The 25,691-nt window shown below is 40.1% G+C and overlaps 1 long non-coding RNA gene across 2 annotated transcripts in view; it reads right to left on the minus strand.

The window, feature by feature from the left end:
* LOC148149666 (uncharacterized) overlaps positions 1–25,241 on the minus strand; it is a 70,806-nt gene extending 45,565 nt beyond the window's left edge. The window contains exons 1-2 of one of the 2 annotated variants that reach the window (XR_015757727.1): positions 25,131–25,241; positions 23,369–23,836 (exon numbers count right to left, since the gene is read on the minus strand). This is a non-coding gene — a long non-coding RNA (uncharacterized LOC148149666). Of the gene's footprint in view, positions 1–23,368; positions 23,837–25,070 lie in introns of both variants that reach the window. The other variant, XR_015757728.1, reaches the window with a different exon arrangement.
* Between the last annotated feature and the right edge of the window lie 450 nt (positions 25,242–25,691).

A 25,691-nucleotide genomic window follows, 5' to 3' on the forward strand; every position in this document is an offset into this window, starting at 1 on the left:
AGTTATTTACTGAGACAAAGACATTAAAACAGCAAATAGAGACAAATGACAATGACATAAATGGACAGAAAGATTTATTTCTAAAAACCCAAGACTTCTCAGCTCTAAAAATTCATATTCCCCACAACAGAATTTCAAATTCTGATTAACAATTGGTCATTTTTTAGTTGCAAGTATATTTTGACTCTTGATCAACTAAGTGTTTGTAGCATAAGAAACACTTTTGAAATTCCATCCACTTGGCAACAAAACAGGAATATACCATCACTACACACGTAGATCTGGTAGTCTAGAATAACCTAATAAAAATGTTTCATTGCCATTGAACCAGAACCTACCAACCATCGATTAACTTTCATTTCCTTGCTGCCATTAATGCATCTGTGTTTTAAATAGATTAAAGATAACTTCCTGCTTTGAAACATCAGCAGGCTGAAAAGATACCTTTCAAAATAGTCAGCCAAACCACAGTTTTGAACATTAAATGCAGGTCTTTGTAACTACAAATTTAAATTCTAGGGCAAAGGCAAAATGCATTATTACCTTTCACATGCATATACATGTTTTATCTCTTCAATACAAACCTCACTTCCAAAACTCTGCTTTCAAGATCAAATCGTGCTTGTACTTCATATTTAAAAATGACCAAAGGGAAATTTAAGTTGCAATAATATGAACTGTTTAGGTCCATCAAAATCTCAGACCCATTTCTGGATTTATCCTTGAGCTCAGTTAGTGCCACATAACTCAGTTTTCAAGTTATTTCAAAGTGAAAAAAGGTAAACCAAGAATTAGTACTTATTTCTGGAGAAGCAGAATTGAAAAATAGAAAGTTAAACTAAAGTTGTATTGAATCTTGGTTAGATCATAATTAATAGTATTGCATACATGCATAGATAAAGAGATACCAGAGACGGTGTAAAGAAGATTGACAAGGATGATGGCAGAAATGGCTGGAATACATTTCAGAAAAGTATTGACCGATTTGGTCTCTATCTTGAATTGAATTTGTTATCACGTGTACCAAGGCACAGTTAAAAAGCTTTGTCTTGCGAGCAATACAGACAGATCAGAGAGTTAAGTAGCATAGATAGTAAATAATAGGTCAACAGCAGCAAGAACAAAAACACAGGTACAGGTGAATGTTAAGAGTTTGAGAGTCCATTCAGTATTCTACCAACAAAAGGGTAGAAACTTGCCAAACCCGGCTGGTGCATGTGTTCAGGCTTCTGTACCTTCTCCCCGATGGTGGAGGTTGTAGAAAAACAAAAGAGTGGGATGGATCTTTGAGAATGCTGGCTGCCTTTCATTGACAGCAGGCCTGGTAGATGGATTCTATAGATGGGAGGTTGGCCTTAGAGATCGTCCGGGCTGAGTTCACCACTCTGTAACTGTCTTTGATCTTGAATCGTACAGTTTCCATACTAGGTAGTGATACATCCAGACAGACCTATAAAAGTTAGCAAGGGCATTTGCTGTCATGCCAAAGATTCCTCAGCTGGCTGAGGAAGAGAAGATATTGTTGGGCCTTTGTAATCAGTGCATCCACATGAAGAGTCCATGAAAGCTTGTTGTGGATGACCACTCCCAGGAGCTTGACACTCTTCACTCGTTCCATCTCTGTGCTGTTAATGTGTGTGTGTGGGGGGGGGGGGGGGGGGGGGGAGAACATGAGTAACATCCCACCGAAAGTCCTCTTGGAAAAAAGGGCCAAGGGTGAATACTCAGTTGCCTTTACAATTATGGTTTTGAGTGGCTGGTTTCAGAAAATAATATTTCCCCATATGAGGGACAACATAACCAGAGGCCAGAATACAAGATAGCGGTCAAAAAATCTAATAAGGAATTCAGAAGAAATCTCTGCACCCAAGACAGTAAGAAGAATGTGGAACAAACAGAATGCTGGACAAATTCAACAGTTCTGGCATCATCTGTGGATGGAAAAATGGTTAATGCTTTGTTGCTCTTTTCAGAAAGAATGTAGAACTTGAAACAATTTAATGGCTGAAGTGAATTGTATGGATGCATTGACAGGAAAATCAAAAAAGCATTTAAAGGATAAGGGAATAGGTGGTTACAATGGTAGATTTAGAGGGGGATAGTCCCATCCCAAATCCTTTCTCCCCTACCATGTATCTACCTACCTTAAAAAGCTTCATACCAGCTATGTCTCAATAGCTTCAGACTCAAGGTTGTAGGTTCAACTCCCATTCCAGAGGCTTGACCACCACATCTACTGAGATACCAAGGGAGAATTGCACTACTGAAGATGTCTTGATTCAGATGAAACATTTCAACTGAAATATCTTGGGTTCTTTTGAAATATTGCTATGGAGTCCTGGTCAACATTTTTCCCTCAATCAACATCACAAAAAGAAATCTGATCCTTAGTACACTGCCCTTAGTGAGAGCTTGTTATCGATGTATTGGCAACCATGTTTCCCACTTTCCTACAGTGACCACACTTTGAAAGTACTTCAGTGGTTCTGGAAGTTTTAGGAAGTCCTGACTTTGAGCAGGAGCATGCAAATTGACCCCTCAAGTTGGCTCTGCCATTGAATAACATCATGGTTGATCTGATTGTATTTTGAATTCTACATTCTCTCACACACACTCAATCTTTGACTCTATTACCTAAAAGAGAGGATATAAAGCAAACCATTCTTTTAAAAGTGATTGTCTTTAAAAATATTGTTCAAGTCTCTTTCGCCCTTTCTTTGGGGGCAGTACGGTGGCTCAGTGGTTAGCACTGCTGCCTCGCAGCGCTAGGGACACAGGTTCAATTCCAGCCTCGAGTGACTGTGTGTGTGGAGTTTGCACGTTCTCCTGTGTCTGCGGGTTCCCCCCACAGTCCAAAACTGTGCAGGTCAGGTGACTTGGTCATGCTAAATTGCCCATTGTGTTAGGTGCATTAGCCAAAGGGAAATGTGTCTGGGTGGATTACTCTTCGGAGGGTTTGTGTGGACTTGTTGGGTCGATGGGCCTATTTCCACACTGTAGGGAACGGACCTAAATCAATTAGGTGATCTGATCTAACACAACTGGTGCAATATTTCTTCCACATTGGGTGCCTGCGCGGCTACTTGAAGGATCAGCACATGCCGTTGCCAGCACTGACTTCTGGTTGGAACATAACTTGAAATGTCCTAATTACACAAAAAACGTAAAAGTAAAGCTGCACTCTGTCCCTACAGTGTCCATTGTACTTATTTCAGTGAAATGAGTCATAAGGACAATTGTATGTACCTCATCTCAAAATGTGTATTATCTAATTCCAAAGACAAGTCAAGAGTAATTAGTTTCATGTGAAAGTTGCATATGCAGCTTAAAATTTCCTAATTTGCACCTTACAGCTCAAACTCTTACGAAGCTGTTAAACAAAATTATACACAAATTAAATTAAGGGATACTCAAACACTTTAGCAGATGCACAAGTAATGGCATTGCTTAGCAACTTCATTAGAGTTTTGATGATGCAACCACTAATGTGTACAAAGTTAAAAATCACACAACAGCAGGTTATAGTCCAACAGGTTTACTTGGAAGCACTAGCTTTCAAAGCGCTGGTACTTCATTAGGTGGTTGTGGAGTATACTGCACAAGGAGGGAGTAGCGCTTCCAAATAAACCTGCTGGACTATAACGTGGTGTTGTGTGATTTTTTTAACTTTGCACATCCCAATTAACACCAGCACCTTCAAATCATGAACACTGATGTGAGGCAAGATAGATGTTCCAGTTTCCCATTCTCTTCAAAGAGTGAGTGAAAATGAGCAACACTGATATGCACCTTTATCGAGGAAGAAATTACAGTTATTTTGTAACACAGCTTAGCTATGCATTTAATAAAATTGATGTATACACCTGATCACAACAAAGTTTGCCAAGTACATTGATTATGCAATCGATCACACAAATAGATAACAGAGCACGGGCCAAAAATTAATACCACATCAGATGTGGAGCAACAGCAAAACAATTTTGATATTTGTAAAAAGCTATTAGTTAGATGCATTCAAAGTAATTTTAAAAAGATCTATGCAGGGCAATTTTACTGCAGGGTTAAAAAGTACTTTTTGCTTGTATGCCCCAACATCAATTAGGAAATGATTACCACCTTCTGAATAATCCGGGTATCCCCTTCATGGCTAAAGCAATATTTTTCTGACATTTTTTTAAATCAAAACCTAACATTGGTACACAGAAGTTAAAACATAAATTATATTCTCTTAACAGCCAGTAAGAAAATAGTATGTGCAGACTACTTATGCTTGCAGTCAGAGGTGGTGGGGAGGGCCTTAATGAATGCTTCAGTATTCATTAGTGGGAGGGACCTTGTCATTTGTGAGGACAGCGTGACACAGGCTGATATGCTTGAACAGGTTGATGTTAAGGAGGATGTGCTTGAAATTTTGAAAAACATGAGGATAGATAAGTCACCTGGGCCTCATGGAATATATCCGAGGTTACCAAGAAAAGTGAGGGAAGAGATTGCTGCTTCTTTGGGTCCTCATTGTCCACTGGAATAACAGCAGATGACGGGAGGGTGCCAAATGTTATTCCCTTGCTCAAAATGGGAATAAGGATAACCTTGGAAATTACAGACCAGTCAGTCTTATGTTGGTGGTGGGCAAATTATTGGAGAGGATTCTGAGAGACAGGATTTATGATTATTTGGAAAAGCATAGTTTGATTAGAGATAGTAAGCATGGCTTTGTGAGGAGCAAGTCATGCCTCACAAGCCTCACTGAATTCTTTAAGGATGTGACAAAATACATTGATGAAGGTAGAGCCGTGGATGTGGTGTATATGGATTTGAGCAAACATCTGATAAGTGTGAAACGATTCATTTTGCAAATTCAAATTTGAATGCAGATTAAAGAATTAAAGGCAGGATTCTTGGCAGTATGGAGAAACAGAGGTATCTTGGGGTCCACCTCCATAGATCCTTCAAATTTGCCACCCAAGTTGATAGGGTTGTTATATATAGTGTTGGCTTTCATTAGCAGGGGGATGTGTTTAAGAGCCACGAGGTTATGCTGCAGTTCTGCAAAGCCCTGGTTAGACCACACTTGGAATATGGTGCTCAGTTCTGGTCACCTCATTATAGGAAGGATGTGGAAGCCTTAGAGAGGATGCAGAGGAGATTTACCAGAATGCTGCCTGGACTGGAGGGCATGTCTTAGGAAGAAAGGTTGAGGGGGCTAGGGTTTTTCTCACTGGAGAAAAGAAGGATGAGAGGTGAATTGATAAAGTTGTATAAGATGATGAGGGGCATAAAAAGAGCGGCTAGCCAGAGATTTTTTCCCCAGGGTAGAAATGGCTTTCATGAGGCGGCATAATTTTAAAGTGATTAGACGAAGGTTCAAGGGAGATATCACAGGTAGGTTCTTTGCACAGAGTGAGGTGGGTACGTGGAATGCACTACCAGCAGCGGTAGTAGAGTCAGATACATTAGGGGCATTTAAACAACTCTTGGATAGACACATGGATGATAGTAAAATGTAGGGTATGTAGGTTACTTTGATCTTAGAGAGGGATAAAAGGTTGGCACAACATTGAGGGCCTAAGAGCCTGTACTGTGCTGTACTGCTCTATGTTCGAACAAGGAATGCATCATATACCTGTTTCCTTGGCCTGGAAATTGTGCTCGGCACAATAAAGACAAAATGCTGTTATATCAGTTGAAGAAATGATATCCTAGCTAAAACACAAAGAACATCTTCAGGTACAGATAGCACCAATAATATGACTAAAATTTCAAGCAAATATTGTTACACAAAGGTGAAAAATTCACAAAGGCCATAGAATTTTCCGAACATTGCTGCATTACTGTATGCTTCAGAAACCAGATGAAACAGCAAAAGAATGGAACATTCAGCTTTAGTCAGTGACCTCATTTTACACCTATCTGAGTCAGCCAATATCCCATGTCATAACCTTGCAAGAAACACTCACCCACACTACAAGGTCTTTGTCAAAAATTATCATTGTTAGAGTGTCATAATGAAGTGTTATTAGCTTAAAAGAGAATTACATTTGATTACTATAATTATCAAACTCAGAACAGAGTTTGGAGAGGTACAACACATTTTTCAATGAACAATTCAAGCTTTTAAGATTACTATGGGTTTATCTCCTGTGTTGAAATACCACCAAAAGTGGCACAAAGGCAGTCCCAACAGCAACATCCTCTCCCAAGCCAACTGCCAAGCACCAAGACACTAATCACTCAAAATCAGCTCTGCTGGTGAGACATTTCGATCGTATGCCTGACACCAGGCTTGTTGTCTCATTTCCCCCCTCAGTCGAAGCAAAACACTCAGAGACACAGTATAGTTTTACCTCCTTCATCTTTATTCCAGGCCCTAGAGGGAGAGAGAACGATCACCCATGTGCACAGAGACATGGGTTCTCTGTCTTCTCTGGAAGAGTAGTTTCTCAATGAATTATATTGATTATATGGAGCATCCAGATTAGGCAACATACATATTGATTGGATGACCGTTAAAATCAGTGAGTGTCAACAGCAAAGAATAAGCCATCTGGTGTTACACAATGAATATTCTTAACCTTATAACGAATATAACGTATATTTTTCATCTTGTTAAACTGACCTTACATACTGAATGCTTCTAATATTGTTAAATAGCTCTACATAATGAATGCTTTTCCACCTTATTAACCAGTTACCCTTGCCTCCAGCTCCCTATTGTTAACTGCAAGTTCTTATCTGATCTGAATCATGCTCAGCCGAACCTCGTTTCACAATACTCAAAACTTAACTCTTTCCTACCTGCTTATACCTTATACGCATTCTCAGGCTCAAAGCAATTATACTACTTGGTATCTAGTTGCAACAACATAACCGGAGAAAAACAATAGATACTTTAAGGATGTTGTTAAAACATTGCTAAAGAGGTCAAACAAACCCACTAATTCATGGACAACTCTAATTTGTGACCAAAGTGAAGAAGGCCAATTCAGGAAACCACCACAGACAGGAATTTTGTTGGAAAGTGCAAAGGTATCAGAGGAAGCACACAAACTTGCAAAAAAACCCTATGCAATCCTTCAAACAGCATCTTCCCAACACTTGGCAAGGTCTGCTAACTGGGCATTAGAATTACCAGCCATGTAAAAACCCACTGAATGGAAATAACACTAATCATGTTCAATATGAGCAGCTGCTTATAAAGTGGAAACCGTCAGTAACTATAGCACACATAATTGTGCACAACTGATAATTTAATAAAAAGAACATTCATTTGGTCAACATAAAGTTAGCTGTTTTCACAAAGGGAACAGATGACAAAATATTTTCTACATTGATGAGTTCTAAAATTATTGACTGTCACTCTTCCCTTCTGTTCAAATTGTAGCACAACACATCTTGCCTTATTCCTAATATATTTGAATCTAAGGCCAGAATCAAAGATCAAGCAATGGGCAGAACATGCTTAGCCACCCAATGGGTCACTCCTCATACTTTACTAGCAGAAGCACATTCATTCATTAGTTGCAAAAAACAAAAGGAGTGGCGACATGGTGGTTACCACTGCTGCCTCTCAGCGCCAGGGACCCATGTTAGATTCTAGCCTGAGGGTACTGTCTATGTGGAATTTGCACATTCTCCCAGTGTCTGTATGTTTTTCCTCTTGGTGCTCCAGTTTTCTTCCACATACCAAAGATGTGCAAGTCAGGTGAACTGGCCATACTAAATTGCACAGTGTTCAGGGATGTGTAGGTTAGGTGCATTAGGCAGGGGAAATGGGTCTGGGTGGGATACTGTTCGGAGGATTGGTCTGGACTTGTTGGGCCAAATGGCCTGTTTCCACATTGTAGGGATTCTATGATTTCTTATTTGGGGCCCCCATTTGAATGAAACACACATTTCCTCTTTGGTACTGCCAGGAGGCTCCCTGCATTCAGCTTGTGCCCTCCCATCCAGCAAATTTCCAATAGCACAATAATATGACCCTTAATAAAGTATTTGCAAGTTTAAATTTGCTTCCCATTCCCTTATGACAGGAAGCCTGAGGTCAGTATAGATGTCACTGAAATTCCGATGCAAGAATTGGTTGGGAAAGCAATCCAGCGCAGCTGTCTTTCCCATTTTATAGGCCTCAACCTCAATCCATCCTTATATGGGGTGGCAAAATTTGTACCCAAACCCGATCACAACTACAACCATCAATTAATTTCAATAATCTGTCTGGTTGGTACTAGTATTCTTTAAGTAGTGAAAGAAATATATTCATCTGGTTATAAATTTGCTTGCTGAGCTGGTAGATTTGTTTTCAGAAGTTTTGTCACCATGCTAGGTAACATCATCAGTGAGCTTCCAGTGAAGCATTGGTGTTCTAGCCCACTTGTTATTTGTGTCTCGGTTTTTAAAATAGATTAGGTTCCCTACAGTGTGGAAACAGGCCGTTCAGCCCAACAAGTCCACACCGACCCTCCGAAGAGCAACTCACTCAGACCCAAAACCCCTACATTTACCCCTGACGCAACCATCCAACACGATGGGCAATTTAGCATGGCCAATTCACCTGACCTACACATCTTTGGACTATGGGAGGAAACCTGAGCACCCGGAGGAAACCCACGCAGACACGAGGAGAATATGCAAACTCCACACATACAGTTACCCGAGGCGGGAATTGAACCCGGGTCCCTGGAACTGAGGCAGCAGTACTAACTAAGGAGCCACCGTGCCGCCGAAGGTTTGTTGTGGTAGGTGATATCATGTCCGGTTCTGTTTCTGAGAGGTTGGTAAATAGGGTCCAAATCTATATGTTTGTTAATTTGAATGCCTCTAGGAATTCCCGTGTTGGTCTTTGTTTCGGCTTCCAAGGATAGATGCATTGTCCCAGTCAAACTGGTGTCCCTCTTCATCTGTATGTATGAAGATTAGAAGAAACTAAAGCAAGTGTTACTTTGGAACAAGTAAATAGGTTTGTAAATTTAAGACAAATTTAAGTGAATGTAGAGGAAGAGGTGGAGGCTAGTACAATTGCAACATTTAAAAGGCATTTGGATGAGTATATGAATAGGAAGGGTTTGGAGGAACATGAGCCAGGTGCTGGCAGATGGGACTAGATTGGGTTGGGATATCTGGTCGGCATGGACGGGTTGGACCACAGGGTCTGTTTCCATGCTGTACATCTCTATGACTCTATGAGAATATGGCTGATCTAATGCAAAAGAAGTTGAGGAGGACAGGTAGCCAGAAGTAATTTTGACAAGATGAAAGATGTGTTTAAAAAGAAATTTGAGCTTGCTTTTTTCCTTGTTTATGGAAGATGCTACGATCCATTCACTTGCCTGTATGCATCAAAAACAATATGAGATATCTATGGAAGAAAACAGAGGCCTTTGAAAAGGAGATACAAAGACTATGTTAAACATTCCATGTACAAACCATAAATAAATGAAGAGAATTTTGAAATTGCAAGTGTAAAAGAATTTTTAAGAAAAGACGAACTGGAAAAAATATTTACTATTTCACCCATTTGATCCAAGCTGAAAAGCTACTGAGATCTCTACTGGAGGACAAAGTGGAGGGAAGCAGAAAACAGGGGTTAACTCAGACATTGTTAGATAATAGACATCAAACACTGATTACAAACAAGTTACAGGTGATGAGAGAAAATGGCACAAGACAGAGCTCCAGGCAAGAGCAGTTATGGGAGTAAGAAGTCTTACTTCTGTTCTTCAAAGCATGATTTACTTTCAAACAACAGATCATTTCTCGTCTTTGATGGGTTCCATCCATCAACTATTAACATTACAAACCTTACCAACTGCTCCAACATTAAAGAGAACAAACCTACCACCAAACAGCTCAGTTTTCTCTTGTGATCCAAAGCTCTTTTCCCCTCAACAAATCTTAAATCTTCATAAAATCTTAAACACTGCTTTTATATGCTATGCCAGCCTTACCCTAAATCTAGGAAGGCTGAAAACTCAGTTCTGGGCAGATGAATGAATTAACAGTCTGAAGAATTATCCTTCTTTGAGCTCTCATGCATAATTTACCAATATTACTGCTTTGTCAGTCAATATGTTCAATTTTTGTCTCTTGTTCCATTTTAGCTCCTATGCTAACCTCATCATCTTTAGTATAATTCACTGAACTTCTTTCTCCCCTCATCAAAGAAAAGGAGAAACAGGAACATGAAGGTAAAGAGAGAAATCAAGCCTTGAATCAATTCATGAATTATGATTATTTAAATCTTAATTATAAAATATATGTTTTACTGGAGATAAATTAACAGATTTCATTCTATGCTTTTATTAAAATGTTTAGACAATTTAAAACTTAAAATTTTGCTTATCCCTTTACAATGAAAATATATTTTATCCTGTCAAGTGACTTAGGACTTTTGTTTTACAAAGTTAAGGTTAGCAACAAGACAATGGTATGTATAATTGCATGTATGACCTCAAACAGAGGAAAAGCTGAAGTGTAGAAACTATACATGCGTTTTGCACAATATTGTGGCAAATAGGTAAGTCAAGTTGTGTGTTATCTTTTATATCCATGGGCAGGATAACGACAACAATGTGAACTGATCACAATCCACAGTTAATGACATTGAGTATGCTGCTACACCATGGTATCTACTCAGTCTATCAAAATTATGGCAACACGTTGATGGCAAACACCACATTTGTTATTTCCACCAAAAGACACTAGTGATCTAAGTGAAACCCTCAAATGCTTTGCTCAAAGCCATCAAACCAAAAATCACATCCTTGCCAACCTAGAGAACTAAACAAAAATTACATTACATATACAATCATATTTGTAGGAAGCTTACTCAGGAATACTGATACAAATGAATATACAAAAATAATCAGGAAATTCACTAACTGAAAAATAATTAAGTACTGTTGTGAGTACTGTACCGTCAACTCTGGACCAGAGGTCATGAGTTTGACTTCATTCCAAGATTTGGATACATAATGTATAGTGATACACACTGCATAATCAAAAATTTATAATTGCTCTTGGCATGTTCCAAGTCACTGCACAGAAGTGCACTTGCGCAAATCAGGAAGAACATTAAAGGGTGTTCATCATTTTTTTTAAGAACGCATTAGGTGTGGCTTTCTTCAACATTTGTATCAGCTCATTGGAGTATTCTCACTCTGATTCCAATGCTTGGCCAGTCTCCAACTCCCAGTCCCATAAAATTCATCTCATCCAAAGCTCTGATGCCTATATCCTACTTTGCACCAGACCCTACTCACTGATCACACCCTACACTTGCTAACCAACACTGCTTCCAGGCCTAGCAACATAATTTTTAAATTCTCATCCTGGTGTTCTCACTCCTTTTCTCTCCCTGACCATCTCCATCCCAAAAGTTTAAGGCCTCCAATTCTGACAGTGTGCACATCATCTATTTCCTTTGCTCCACCTATAAAGTCGTGTCTTCAACATAGAACACAGAACATAGAACATTACAGCGCAGAAAAGGCCCTTCGACCCTCGATGTTGCGCCGACCTGTGAAACCAATCTAAAGATCATCTAACCTACACTAATCCATTCTCGTCCATATGTTTATCCAATGACCATTACATGCCTTTAAAGTTGGCGAGTCTCTACTGTTGCAGGCAGTGCGTACCATGCCCCTGCTACTCTGTGTAAAGAAACGACCTCTGACATCTGTCCTATATCTATCACTCAATTTAAAGCTATGCCCCCTGTGGTAGCTATTGCCATTCGCGGAAAAAGGCTCTCACTGTCCACCCTATCTGACCCTCTAATTATCTTATACATCTCAATTAAGTCACCTCTCAACCTCCTTCTCGCTAATGAAAACAGCCTCAAGTCCCTCAGCCTTTCCTCATCAGACCTTCCCTCCATACCAGGCAACATCCTGGTAAATCCCCTCTGAACCCTTTCCAAAGCTTCCACATCCTTCCTATGATGCATAAAGTTCTGGAACCGCAATACTCCAAGTGCCTAGCTCCTAGCGCTGGGATTTCTTCCTTAAATCTAGCTAAACCTCTAACTCACAAAATGTTGTGAACCACAGCTCCAAGTGAGTTTTTGATCCATCTGCTCTAATATCCATTCACAAATGTAGGTGTCAGATTTTATCTGAAAGATTCCAAAAGAGCATTTGGTTATATAAACCCAGATCATAATTGACTTCTTTTGCCTTAGGAAGTATATTGACCAAAACATAAGAACAATATAAAGCAAACTCACTTTTGAAATAAAATTTTTGTGCAGGAAATGAATAGGAACTTTAACAATATGTACTTGAATACAAAAATCAGCAAATCTATAGGAACTGTTTTTATTCTTCAAAGGATCAAGAAGAAGAGGACACAAATTTAACGCAATTGGCAAAAATTACACAAGGAAAAACTTTTGCAGGTAGAGTCAGTCCTTCAAACCTGCTCTTCTATTCAGTAAGATCACAGCTAATTTGATTTTAACCTCAATTTGACATCCATACATAACCCGGAAAATCAAGAACCTGTCTTAAAAATATTTAAAGATTCTGCATTCACTGTCTTTTGAGGAAGGGAATTCTAAAGATACTTCCCCACTCAAAAAGTTTTTTCACCCTCTTTGTCTTAAATGTGTACCCTTTATTTTTAAAATATGACCTCGAGCTATAGATTCTCACAACATGAAACCTCTTTTCCAAAGCCACCTTGTCAAGTCACTTCAGGATCTGTGTTTGAATTAAGTCATCTTTGACTCTTGTAAATTCCAGAGGATACAGGCCTAGCTTGTCCAGCCTCTCCTCATAAGGCAATATGCTCAGTCCAGGTATTTGTCTGGTATACCTTCTCTGATCTGTTTCCACTGTTGCCATACTTGCTATTCAACAAATTTTCAGAAAACTAATGCATGGCTAGCAAACACTGACAGCAGCGAGCAAGCAATTAACTCTCAAGGTTTCTACATGAAAAACAGTTCTTTGGATAAGGCACTAAAAACTAAATACCCTTTGTTAAATTAAAACAGCTAAACAACAGGAAACCATGAGAATGAGAAGACAAAGTAGCATGATTATTTTTAAAATCAAAGCAAAACACTCAACCCCAAAAACATAGTCCTTAAAAGAGACCCTGAAATATATTTAACTTTCATTGTTAATGTCTGTAAGGAGCTGCACAATTTGGAAACTTAATTCTCATAAACTGTCATTTCTATCATGGTCATCTTTTAAGTCTACAAACTCAAAAAGAAGAAAACCTTGTTATTGGTCTGCAATTTGAAGAATAATTGGTGCTCAGAACCACAAAGCAGCTAAACTGTTAGCTTAGATTGCAATTTGGGTAAAGTAAGAAGAAAATTTCCCCTTTTGACCACTGACATTCAGACCAGCATCCTGAAAATTTGGCAAATTATTAAGCTGGGGAAGTGGTGGAAAAGGGATAATTTTTAAAATTAGGAAAGAGCTTACACATATAACCAAAAGAAATTCAAAGACCAATTCAAGCAGCATACTTTTTTTTAAAAAAGCCTTAGAAAACCAGTTTTCTCCACTGGCTTCTATTACCAAAGTACCTTGCCCCTCAAAAGTGTCTGTCTCTTAAAATTCCAAAAAACTAATAGAATTAGCTTACATGGAAAATCTACCTTAGGTCAACAAAGCACCACAACACAGAATTAAAACTAACAAAATCTCACCAACTACACAACAAGGGAAATTACTTCACAAGCATCTATAAAAGGTACTTTGCAGAGAAAAAGAAGCACTATTATTAGGAACAAAGGAGTACAGTAAATAAACAGCATGCTCCACTCAGACAATTCCTAGACTTTTCTTTAATCAACTGTCATCTTTTGTACCAAAGGTATAGGCCCATGATGAGATATATTTTCACCAACACACTGCCTCACCAACCATTCTTCATCCAATTGGGTACAGTGAATACTGAAAGCTTTTACCAGAGGAATTCACATGTAAGTTGAAGCTAAACTGTGTCCCCTCATTTTTATTCAATATTCATATATCCACTTTGAGCAGAAGTCAATTAATTGCAACCAGGAGCAGAAACCTTTCCTAATTTTTCCCATTCTTAATCCCAATTAAGCTCTGTAAATTTAGCATAGACATAAATACAAAATCTTCAGTAAATATATGACTCAATTTGACACTCTGGACAATTACCAAATGACTATTAGAGGAGTCAATGTCTTGAAATTTAAAAGCATCATGATCAACAACTTGCATTTATGTCGTGCCTTTCCCACAGAAAAATACCAAAAATGGTCAGATTAAAAACAGAAAAAAATGACAAAGCTAAAAAGACTGAGATACCAATGGAAAACATAAAAAGCTTGGTCAAAGATGACAATTTTGGGGTGAATTTTAAAAGGGAGAGAGCAAACAGAAAGACAGTTTTAGGGTAGGAGGAAGTTAAATGCTTCCAATGGAGAATGAAGGGGTTTGGGGATAGGAGACACAGAAAACACAAATGGCCAGAGTCAGAGGAAGCACTAGGGTTTTATGGAGCCAGAGATGGTTAGAAATAGACAACTGCCAGGCCATAAAAGTAATTTAAGGACACAAATACAAATTTTAAATTGTTCAGAAATATTAAGGCACTGGGAGAAGTACAACAGAATATGGGCAGAGTTTGAAACAGCTAGATGATAGAGATGAGAAGGTGGCCAGGAAAGAATTAGAATAGCTAAATCTGTAAACAAAGAACATGGATGCGCATTTCAGTTACAGGTAGCATGAAGTAAGGGAGGCAATGGCCTAATGGCATTACCACTAAATTATTAATCCAGAAACTCAGCTAATGTTCTGGTAACCTGGGTTCAAGTCCCACCATGGTAGATGGTGGAACTTGAATTCAATAACAAGTCTGGAATTAAGAATCTACTGACAACCACAAAATCATTGCTAATTGTCAGGAAATCCCATCTGGCTCATTAATGTCATTCAGGGACGGAAATCGGCTGTCCTCACCTGATCTAGCTTACATGTGACTCCACACCCACAGCAATGTGGTTGACTTTTAACTGCCCTGTGAAGTGGCCAGGGCAGCCACTCAGTTCAAGGGCAGCCAGGGACAGGAAATAAATGTTGGCCAGCCAGTGACGCCCAGGCCCCATGAGTGATTATAAAAAGGCAGAAATATTAGATATGGAAATGGGTCATTTTTTTAATGTTGGCGTAGATATGATGTCAGAATTTTACCTCGAAGTCACATAGGACATCAAGGCAGAGCCTGGTTCACTAAGCTGACAGTTGGAACCGAAAGCAAGAAAATGAGTTGCAGGCTGAAAATGACAGTTGATACATTCTCAGTGTTAGCATGAGAAAAATGCAGATTATCTAAGATTGAATGCTGGCAAGCTGCTTGACAGTAAGTTTAAGGGTGAGCAACATACATTACAGTCTTAGAAGTATGAAAGACACCCTTTGATCCAACTTGTCCATGCTGAACAGATGCCCCAATCTGACCTAGTCCCATTTGTCAGCATTTGGCCCATATCCCTCTAAATCCTTCCTTTTCATATACTCATCTGGATGCCTTTACACGTTGTAATTGTACCTACATCCACCTCTGGCAGCTCATTCCATACAGGCACCACTCTCTGCGTTAAGCAGTTACCCCTCAGATCCTTTTAAATCTTTCCCCTCCCATCTTAAACCAATGCCTTCTAGCCCTGGCAACATCCTTGAAAATCTTTTCTGAACCCTCTAGAGTTTAACAACACCTCTCTTTTCTGTAGAAGCGTGACCAGAATTTTATGCAGTATGCTAAAAGTGTCCTCACCAACATCTTGTACAGCGGCAACATGACATCCCAACTCCTATACCCAATGTTCTGACCAATGAAGGTAAGTATCCCAAACCCGTTCGTCAGTACCCGGTCTGCCTGCGACTCCACTTTCAAGGAATTATCCACCTGCATCCCGAGGTGTCTATTCGGCAGCACTACCCAGGGTCCTACTATTAAACATACAAGTCCTACCATGGTTTGCCATTGCAAATTGCAACAGCTCACATTTATCTAACAAACTCCATCTATCATTCCTCAGCCCATTGGCCCATCTGATCAAGGTCCCTTCATACTGAGGTAGTTTTCTTCACTGCCCACTACCACCTCTTTTGGCATCATCTGCAAACTTACTAATCATACCTCCTATATTAGCATCTAGATCATTTATATACATGACAAAAAGCAGTGAATACAACAGCAATCCTTGTACATTATATGTCACAGGCCTCTAGTCCAAAAAGCAAACATCTACCACCATCCTCTATCTCATACCTTCAGTCAATTTTGTATCCAATTGACTAGCTACCCCTGGATCCCATGTGATCTAACCTTATCAACCAATCTACCAAGCAGAAGCTTCATAATTCTTTGTCACCTCTTCAAAAAACTCAATCAGGTTAGTGACACACAAAGCCATCATGATAATTCCTAATCAGTCCTGGCCTTTCCAAACTATGTAAATCCTGTCCCTCAGAATTACCTCCAACAAGTTATCCACCACTGACATAAGGCTCACCAGTCTAGTGTTCCCTGGCTTTTCTTAATAGACTTAAATAGTGGCACCATATTAGCCAACCTCCAGTCTTCCTGCACCTTATCCACAGCTGTCAATGATACAAATATCTCAGCAAGAGGCCCAGCAATCTCTTCCTTGAACTCCCACAAAATTCTGGGAAACACCTGATCAGTTCCCACGGATTTATCTACCTTTACTTGTTTTAAGACCTCCAGCACCTCCTCTTCTATAACAAACTCTTTTCAAGATATCACTATTTATTTCCCTTATGCTAGCTTCCAAGTTCATCAGTGAGATGATGTAGCTTTGGTTTATATCAAACTCATCAGGGCTTTTGATTTTGAAGCACAAAAAAAAGAAGGTAGGTTAATCTCGAACGTGAGAACCACAATGAATTACAGGAGCAAAGAACTGTGTACACAACATTAAATGAAGTAGTGGTATTTTGGTCATAAACATGCATTTAAACTATAAGCTAGCAGAAAAACACACTGGTAGGAGCCCAAGGAGGAAATGCCATGGCTATTAAAATTTCATACTCCCATATACTCCCTTAATAGTTGAGAGATTGTACATCTCAGCAGTTGTTTGTGTGCCAATTTCTGCCAATGCAAAACATGGAGAAAAACAAGTTACCTCAAACGATCCTTAGGTAGTAATGAACAAGAGATAAAACTCCTGGCTAGACTACCCAAAACGACTGACTATCCGTCAGTCTTTCTGGAAAAGTGCCAGGGATGATTACTGAAAACACTGCCCTTGCCCACAATGCACAACCAATTCTGCAAAGTAGCAGATTGCTAACAATGACCAGGAAATTCGAATGCAGCAAATGTACTTTAAGAACAAACGACTAGAATAATAAAGCAAGAGATGAAAGATGATTTATAGAAATGCACAACTTGCCACGTATGATGTGGAAGTGCCAGTGTTGGACTGGGATGGACATAGTCAGAAGTTATACAACACCAGGTTACTTCACCTGATGAAGGGGCTATGCTTCGAAAGCTTGCGGTTTCAAATAAAGCTGTTGGACTGTAACCTGGTGTCGTGTGACTTGCAACTTGCCATGTATTACTTTTTTTTAAAAAAAACATTAAATTGGAAGCATATACAGATGATAGAAAAGCCCCAATTACTTGCTAACAAAATAAAAATAAAATACAGTAAATGCTGAAAATCTGAAATAAACACTAAGTGCTGGAAATACTTAGCAGGTCTGACAGCATTTGTACTGAAAGAAACAAAGTTTCAAGACCAGGATGATCTCCTTCAAACGGGGAGTAAAAATACAATAGTTTATGCTGTTGTGCAAAAGGGAGGGTCAACAAGAGGTGGTGGAGGAGCAAGAGATTAAATTACTAAAATGTCATGTCATGTAACAAAGAGGCAAAAGGTAATAGTAATAAATATAGCAAAGGCATCAAGCACTTGTCCAGAAGGTCAGTGGTAGAACAATAAACAGCTCTATACTAAAGCATAAAGAATGAAAATGATTCAAAACAGTAGCTGAAGGAAAGAAAATATCAAAATGGATAGATGCTCCTGAAATTCTTGAACTCAATGAAAGTTCTAGAAGACTGTAAAGAGGTTAATCAGAAAATGTTGCCACTTATGAAATATTGTGTGCAATTCTGGTCTTCCTCCTATTGGAAGGATGTTGTGAAATCAAACTGTTCAGAAAGGATTTACAAGGATGTTATCAGGATTGGAGAGTTTGACCTAAAGGGAGAGGCTGAATAAGCTGGAGCTGTTTTCTCTGGAGCAGAGTGTGAGGGGTGACCTTACAGGGGTATATAAAATAATGAGGGGCATGGACAGGGTAAATAGACATTTTATTTTACCCTGGGGTGGGGGACTTAAGAACTAGAGGGCATACATTTACGGTGAGAGGAGAAACATAAAAAAGGGATCTAAGGGGCAACTTTTTCCACAGAGAGGGTGGTGCCTATACGGAATGAGCTGCCACAGGAAGTGGTGGAGGCTGGTACAATTACAACATTTAAAGGGCATTTGGATGGGTATATGAATAGAAAGGGTTTAAGAGGGATATGGGCAAACTGCTGACAAGCTCCATATGGACACATTAAAGAGTTGAAAGTTAAAATAAATGGACATACATGGCATTTAAAGAAATTTAAGAGAATTTCGGATTGGATATCATTGCGTGGGGGGGGGGGGAGCGGGGTCTGGGAGCAAATCTACATCACTGATAAGTGACTGAAGTAGGATACTTGCAGCAGAATTTTGAATGAACTGAAGTTTATGCACCATGAAGATGGAAAGGCAGGACAGCACTGCCTTAGTTTAGTCTGGACACGGCACTGAAGGAATGGAAACCAGAATAAAAATAAATACTCACTGACCAACTGCAGATAAAAAGTTAATACATTAATAATTTTATCTACTAGCATATATACCCTTTCCGATAACTATAGGAAGTTGTCCACTTTACATAAAAGATAGATTCCAAAACATCATACTTAATTGCCTTGCTAGATTTTTATTTACAATGAATCAGATTTGCCCATATCTGAAAAAAATGAATATTCCTGAACTATGTTCACTAAGGTGATTCTACAACAGTTATTTTGAGGTAGCTAATGGTATGAAAGTAAAGTTGCTACAACTGGCCTTTGTGCTGTCAGATGGGTAAAAGAAAAGTAAAGTAATATACAATAAGCATCAGGATCCCAATCAAAATCTCCGAGCAGGAAATTACATATGTACATTAGGTTGCATAATGAAATTGGGATGAACAGACTTCAAGTGCAACTGTCACTTGGTTGAGAGCAAAAGTATTGCCTTCACCACCCTCAGAACAAGAGGTGCAAATGGAAAAAAAAATTACAAGTGAAATATTATCATAGTAAACGAAATTTGAAAAATGTATACATTTCTCAGATACTGAAATTTTCTTGTGCCTCATTTCATGTTATTTTCCTTGGCTGAATTTGAAACAGACTCCTTCTGTTTCATCACACTAAGTGTGAACAAGAACTGACAAGGATTTGGATATGATTTGAAGAGAATTACTTGGAAAACATTTACAATTGGATATGTACAGAATTTTAGAATTAATTCACATACACAGCACTTTGATTTACAAAACCCTAGATACCTAAAAACTGTAGTAGAAGATTCATCTGGGATTTGTGTGAAATGCTTCCCATTTGCAGCATTCAGCTGGCTTTGTAGTTCAGATTGAAGCACCATTGACATTAATTGAATGCAGAAATTAGACATTCCCCAGAAGAGAAATAGTATTTCCACTAATCTTTTCCAATCTAGGATACAATAGCCAGAGATTGACAAAGATGCAGCAAAATCTACTGTCTGCAAGCAAACAGAAGAACAATGGACCAGGAGTAGCAGTAGTTTAGATCAGAATGGTGCTGGAAAAGCACAGCAGGTCAGGCAGCATCACAGAAGCAGGAAAATCGACATTTCAGGCAAACGCCCTTCATCAGGAGCAGTAGCCCATGCAGGCCATTGAACCTGCTCTACCAATCATTAAGATTGTAGATGAAGAGCTACATCAGCATCACTTTCCATACTATTCTCTTAGTCACCCAAAAATCTATCAATTTCAAACCTCATCACGCTCACTGACCATGCTTTCACAGCCCTGTGTGGTAGAGTACAAACTTTAACAACCCTCCGAGTAAAGAAGTTTCTCATCATCTCAATGCAAAACTTGCGATCCCCTTATCCTGAAACCACCAGCCCTAGTTCTAGAGGGGGAACACCTTATCAGCATTGATCCTATCAAGCTTAAGAATTTTACATGCATTACAGAATTCATCTCTTGCTTTTCTGAACTCTAGGGAGCTTGGTCTAGTCAATCTCATAATACAACCTCCTTATCCCAGAAATCAGTCTAATGAACCTTTGTTGTATTCCCTAAGGCAAGTACAACTGAGACAGCTGTGGCAGAACCAACAGCCTTCTGTGACAGAAAACACACGGTAACTGCTCATGATCTTCTTTACAAATTTCCAACTCTGAAATTTTATCACATAATTTCTCTAAAATTTTCATGACAAGATTGCATTGCTCCTTATGATTGATCATTTCACCACAAAAAACTGGTCTGCTTGATATAATGTGCAACATTCATATTTATGCCTTTTTTAGTACACAAATCAAGTCTTTAGAAGTACAGAAGAGAGAATGAAAATAATAACCATCTTTAGAGCTCTTAGATATCATAACAGTCCTCAGATATTTCAGTAATTTTCATAAGAAACAATGCTTACAGAATGTAATTACACTTTTCATAAATGATGGGTGTAGTTCTATATTCTTTCCAGTTGGACAACTTATTTGAGATGAACATGGTTGGGAAAACTGATTACAGAAGCACACAATGAGTATGGATTGCCTGCAGATCATCAAAAGACAAGCTCCTCGGACAACATTCCAAAACATTTCATTTATGAAGACAGTCTGGCACAATCTTTCACATAAAATCAATCAATCAATCACATTTATTTCTATAATGAAGATTAGAATTATTGATAACAATTGCCTTTATTAAAAGGCAACAAACTTGTTTGATGCAGTTTCACGCTTGCCTCCCTTGGAGAATCGTGTGGTCTACTGTAAGAATTTTGCAGGCAAGCTAAACCTACTTTAGGTCATGTAAAACTCATTCCGTGATAAACATGTCATGCAGTAGATTTGAACTCAGGTCCCTCCAGCTCACAGGCAGAAGTGCTACCAACTAAGTCACCAGTTTCTAAATACATTACTGAAAGAGAGAAATATATATACTACAGTCGATTCTGCTATAATGCGATAGTTTCGTCATCGTGCAATCCCGTGTTATAAGAAAATAGTGTAATAGCAGCACCATTGAAACTAATGGGGCCGGAATCACATTATAACCAATACAGAGGAACCTCAATTATCCGAAGGACACAAGCAGGGAGTATTTTGTTTGGTTAATCGATGCCAGATAACAGTTAGCCACGCATCAGAACCCTGCGACCTTGTTCGGGTGATCTGAAGTTTGGTTAATCGATTGCTGGATAATCGAGGTTCCTCTGTACACGATTTAAAAGTTCGCACTTTAGATAGTGCCCCCAATTCAATCACATTATAGAAAATTTGCATTAACAAAATGTGCATTATAGCAGAACAACCTGTACAAAGATATATTTTTAAATAATTTATCAATTCACAGCATGAAGGCCTCTTTCAATGCATTTACTGACATTCCTAAATATCCTTAAGAATACAATGGTATCAACTAAGTGGTTTATTTCAGAAGACAGTTAAGTGGCAAATACATTTTTTGGTCTGATGGGACATTTCGCTCACGTTGGTTAAAGTTAAGATATTCCCGTTCCTAAAGGATATCAGCAAACCAGTCAGGTTTTTAATAACAATTCAATCATTTCACAGTCAAGACTTTACCAAGACTTGCTTTTTATTCCAGATTCAGAAGACTGAATTTTGATTATTAGGCCAGGTCAGGTGGCACAGTGGCTCAGTGGTTAGCTCTGCTGCCTCATACTGCCACGTACTCTGCTTCAATTCCATCCTTGGATGACTGTGTAGAGTTTGCACATTCTCCCCATGTATGCGTGGGAATCCACTGGGTGCTCTGGTTGCCTCACACAATCCAAAAATGTGCTGGTTGGGTGGATTGGCTGCGCCAAATTGCACACAATATCCACAGATATGCAGGCTAGGTGGATTAGCGATTGGAAATGCAGGGTTACAAAAAAAATGGCTTGATGGGTCCACTCGTTGAATGGCCTGCTTCCACACTGTAGAGATTCTACGATTCTCTGGATTACAAGTCCAGTTGCTCAACCATAATTCAGATGTCAAAAAGCGTGATGCCGGAAAAGCACAGCCATCTGGCAGCATCCAAAGAGCAGGACAGTTGATGTGTCAAGCATAAACTCTTGATCAGGAATGGGGGAGTGGGAAGAAGCCCCCAAGGGTTCTGACAGATAAATGGTAGTGGGGGCAGCCCCACTCCCCCTTTCGTTTATTTCTCAGCCCCCTTGGGCCACCCCTACATTCCTGATGAAGAGTTTACGTTTGAAACAGCAACTCTCCTACTCCTCGGTTGCTGCCTCGGCTGTGCTTTCTCAGCACCACACTTTTTAAATTTTCTCCTCTATAATTCAGATGTACCCATTTTATCAGGAAAAAATCCTTTACATTTCTTTAAAGACAGACTCTTTCCAAAGCTGTTCGTTTTCCACTCTTCAGGACACACAAGAATGTCAAATTTTCAATGATTTCCAACTTTTTTTGATTTCTCTACAGCAAAGTATCAATCAGTCAACTTGCCAACCAATCAGCACCCTTTTCTCCCATAGTATTCCTTACTGCAAGAGGCCCGTGGTGTAGCAAGAAGCCTGGGTTCAAGCCCCTTGTGCTCCAGGACTGTGTAATAACATCTCTTAACAGATTGATTAGAAAAAGAAAGACAAAAATAGAAATTGCTGGAAAAGCATAGGTCTGGCAGCATCTGTGGAGAGAAATCAGAGTTAACGTTTGGGGTCAAATTACCCTTCTTCAGAACACCTCTGATGAGGAAAGGTCACTCAAGCAGAAACATTAACTCTGATTTTTCTCCATAGATGTTGCCAGACCTGCTGTGCTTTTCCAGCAATTTCTATTTTTGTCTCTGATTTACAGCATCCACAGTTCTTTTGGTTTTGATTAGAAAATATCTCTATTGTTGTCTTCATTTGAAGTATGGCATTCTTGTGTTTGTTCTGATGAATGGAAGATGAAAAACTTTAGCAAAACATCTTTTTCAGCAAATTATTTTTCTGTTACCAATAGCTAGCTTTGTTTGAGCATTACAGCTGTCCATCATAAGCATACCTTGAAATTACTGGAGTTTACCCAACCAGCAGCAAGGCCATCAACCATTCGATCGAGCATAGATTGGTCCTGTTCCAGATCATGGGATTTCTGGCGATCTGTGATATATTCTATCAGCTCCTGAGCAATTTGCACCCGACGTCCCATGTCTTTCTGCAGCACTTGTGCTAAGAAATACTCCATGCAAGGCTCCATGTTTGCAGTGCAGCCACAGCAGAAACAAGGGCAGTACGTCTGGAAAACAAACTACTTTATATTTATCCTAGAGGTCGCTGATCTGCTTGCTGAAGGTTACCGAACAGCTCTGGCGAACAGACACGATCTGGGGAACGACAACAATGCACCATGTGTGTTTTCAGGAGCAGCTGGATGAGAGGGGAGAGTCTAAATCTAACAAGTTAGCAGCAATCCAAGAAAAGTGGGGAGTGCAACAAAGGAGGGCCTCATAATTCAATATTCAGAGAAATCCTAAAAAAAAACAAATGACAAGTTTTAAACATCTGACAATGCACATAATAATAAAACTAACAAGTTTTTTAAAAACTGCTTTGTGTTGTTCCAGTAATCGATTGTTTGCCTCCACAAGGCCCATCAGATTACAGGACTGACAGATTTAGCACAGCTTTTTTTTAAAAAAGCATTGCAATACGTTTTTACCCATGGTGGCGTGATCAGCAGACGCACAGCAAAAGACTCATACAGCAAATTAGGCGAAACTGCTATTAAACGTGATTTTTTTTGTGCCGTTACAAGGTTTTAAAGCAGCTGCTTCCACCTCGGATCCCTTTTTTTGCAGGATAATAGATCATTTCCTGCACATGCGCGGGATTTTCACCCTGACCACCACCTCCTTTTTCCCAGTAAACTTCCTGCCAAATTCACATCCCACCGACGGAAATTAAGACCCTACCCCCCCCTCCCATCCCATCAAACTGAGAACTGTGGAGAGGAAAAAGAAACACAATTCTCCCCTCCCTTCCTCAGGAATGATGCAGGGTAGGCAAAGGACACGGCTGTCTGCGATTATATAAAAGCCTGATGTAAAAGCAATGAAACTTCATTGTTCATTCTGTTTTTTTTTGTGTGTGGGGGAAAGAGAAGAAAGAAACGGAAGCAAAGCAAAGTCATTCAAAATCTGAACAATCAGATGGGAAGTAATTAAAGAGAATCTTAAAAAAAACACACACACACACCCAAGGGGGGGGGGGGGGGGGAGGGGGAATCTAAATGAGGGTCGATCATGGTCAAGAAATGGAAGAGGAGGGGTCTCCCTACACCATTTTTTGATTTGATATAGGTGGATGATAACACTGCTAAATGATTATTATGATGACCGGTGCTGGGATTGTAATGTCAATTGAGGGAGTCTCTCTCTCTCCCAGCAGCACGGGATTGGGAATTTGGCAGCACTGCCCCCCCACCGAATGCATGAACACACACCGATATCCCACCCACCCCCTACCTCTGTCTCTCTCCCTCCCTCACACACACACACACACACACACACACAGAGGGAAGCCGGCCCTCCTCCCTCCTCCCAAGCCTCCGCCAACAGGCCTCAATCCCGCCCACTCGCCATCATCCTCCACTTGATCACCCACCACCCCGCGCCACAGGGACAAACACACACAATTATAACAAAACATTTTCTCTACCCTAGCCCTGGGATGGTGGGTGAGATGGAGGGAGGGAGGAGGCGTACTTTTGACAACCGCCCGCCGACGCCAAAGAAAATGTCCTTCTCCCGCCGATTTCCAAGTACCGTTTGCCTTCTTTCTCTCTACATTTCCATCGACAGCCGTGGAGTGCAGTGCGATGCGGCGAGGCCCGATCAGGCCCTTTCCTTCCGAAACCCACCCCCCCTCCTCCCCTAACCCCCGCCACAGTCACTGACTCTCTCTGAGCGGCGCGTCGCGTCCCCTCCCCCTACTCTTCACTGTACCGACTAACCAACCCGCTCCGCCAGTACGTACTCGCCCCCGGCTGGACGCGCGCTCTCTCGCGGTTGTCGCGCACGCGCGCCCCCTCCAGGTTGTGCGTGCGAATTTCTCCCCGCCCCCCCTTTCACCTCTCAGTCCCTCCCTTCACCCACTTTGGGGCGTGCTCCACCATCAGGGTGGTTGGGAGACTCCCTTTGCACTTACAGAAACTCCCAACACCTTTCCATTTCCATCTCTCCCCACCCCTCCACCTCCACACAGGCGGTTTAGCACTGCTGCCTCACAGCGCCAGGGATCTGGCTATCAATTCCATCCTTGGGTGACTGACTGTGTGGAGGGGGCATCTTTTGTCCCCGTGTCCACGTGCTCCGGTTTCCCCCACC

The sequence above is a fragment of the Chiloscyllium plagiosum genome, unplaced genomic scaffold, assembly GCF_037043375.1.
Source record: "Chiloscyllium plagiosum isolate Xiang-an unplaced genomic scaffold, Cpla_swu_hap1 HiC_scaffold_7, whole genome shotgun sequence".
Classification (NCBI taxonomy): domain Eukaryota; kingdom Metazoa; phylum Chordata; class Chondrichthyes; order Orectolobiformes; family Hemiscylliidae; genus Chiloscyllium; species Chiloscyllium plagiosum.